Genomic DNA, 1,440 nt, shown 5'->3' with positions numbered 1-1,440 from the left:
CACAAAATAAATGTACGGAAGGTCACAGTCCAGAACATCAAAGGGTAGGTTGGATGCATTTCAAAAAAGAAAATTTCTCTAAAGTTTTAGTTGAAAATAAAAGGTGCACCATTCCAGGTGATTGTAGTAGCACTTCTTATACAATATCTGATTGGTATCATTTCAGGTAGACATGTACACTTGTGGAATCTTGAGTCGTATGCCCCAAAGTACAAATAATTCCATTATTTTGTAAATTATTTTTCAATTCGAATTTTTATTTATTTATTTTTGAGTTGGAGTCTCACTCTGTCTCACAGGCTGGAGTGCAGTGGCACACTTGTGGCCACCCCAGCATTGACCTGCTGGGCTCCAGTGATTCTTCTGCCTCAGCCTTCCAAAGTAGCTGGAACTACAGGTGTGCGCCACCATGCCCAGCTAATTTTTTTTATCTATTTTAGAGACGAGGTCTCCCATGTTGACCAGGTTACTCTCAAACCCGCAGGCTCAGGCAACCCTCTCACCTCCGCCTCCCAAAGTGCTGGGATTACAGGTGTGAGCCACCATGCCCGCCGTAAGAGTATATTTAAAACCTGTCTTTTGGATTTCTGGCCATAAAATTACTTTGTATTTTATTATACAAGTGTTAATCCAAGAGTATTCATTCTTCCCCTGCCGCCGCTGAGTTGCACAGGGGCAGAGGGACGGGTACATGACAGATGAGGCCTCACCCATAATCCAGCACCATGGCCGAGGAAGGCATCGCTGCTGGAGGTGTAATGGACGTGAATGTTGCTTCAAGAGGTGCTGTCGCCCTCATCCACGATGACCTAGCATGTGGAATTCGCAAAGCTGCCGACGCCTTAGACAAGCGCCAGGCCCCTCTCTGTGTGCTTGCAACCAACTCTAATGGCCTATGTGCATCAAATTGGTGGAGGCCCTTTGTGCTGAACGCCCAGTCAACCTCGTCAGGGTTGCTGACAAGAAACTCGGGGAACGGGTGGGCCTGTGTCAAACTGACAGAGAGGGAAGACCTCGGGAAGTGGTTGCTTTCCGTTGTGTAGTCGCTAAGGACCATGGCCAAGAATCTCTGGCCAAGGATGTCACTGAAGAGTGTTTCAATGCAAGAAATGAACAAATAAAACTTGGGCTCATGTTCTTAAAAAAAAAAAAAGAAGAAGATGATGATGACAGAAGATGACTCGTAATTCACTTAAGATTTGTTCAATAAGTACGATTGCTTATTTTTGAGTTTTTTTTTTTTGAGTTGGGGGTCTCACTCTGTCACCCAGGCCAGAGCGCAGAGGCACAATCACAGCTCACCACAGCCTCGACTCCTGGCTCAGGTGATCCTTCTGCCTCAGCCTCCTGAGTATCTGGGACTGTAGAGATGAGGTCTCACTATGCTTCCTAAACTGGTCTCTGGGCTCAAGCAATCCTCCTGCCTAGGCCTCCCAAAAT

The 1,440-nt window shown here is 46.2% G+C and overlaps 1 pseudogene; it reads left to right on the top strand.

Moving 5' to 3' along the window:
* Window positions 1-725: 725 nt before the first annotated feature.
* Window positions 726-1,180, top strand: LOC103262607 (annotated as a pseudogene).
* Window positions 1,181-1,440: the final 260 nt, after the last annotated feature.

This window comes from Carlito syrichta, unplaced genomic scaffold (assembly GCF_000164805.1).
Source record: "Carlito syrichta isolate Samal-C Ts95f unplaced genomic scaffold, Tarsius_syrichta-2.0.1 Scaffold304564, whole genome shotgun sequence".
Lineage (NCBI taxonomy): Eukaryota > Metazoa > Chordata > Mammalia > Primates > Tarsiidae > Carlito > Carlito syrichta.
This window is presented reverse-complemented; position numbering and strand designations above follow the sequence as displayed.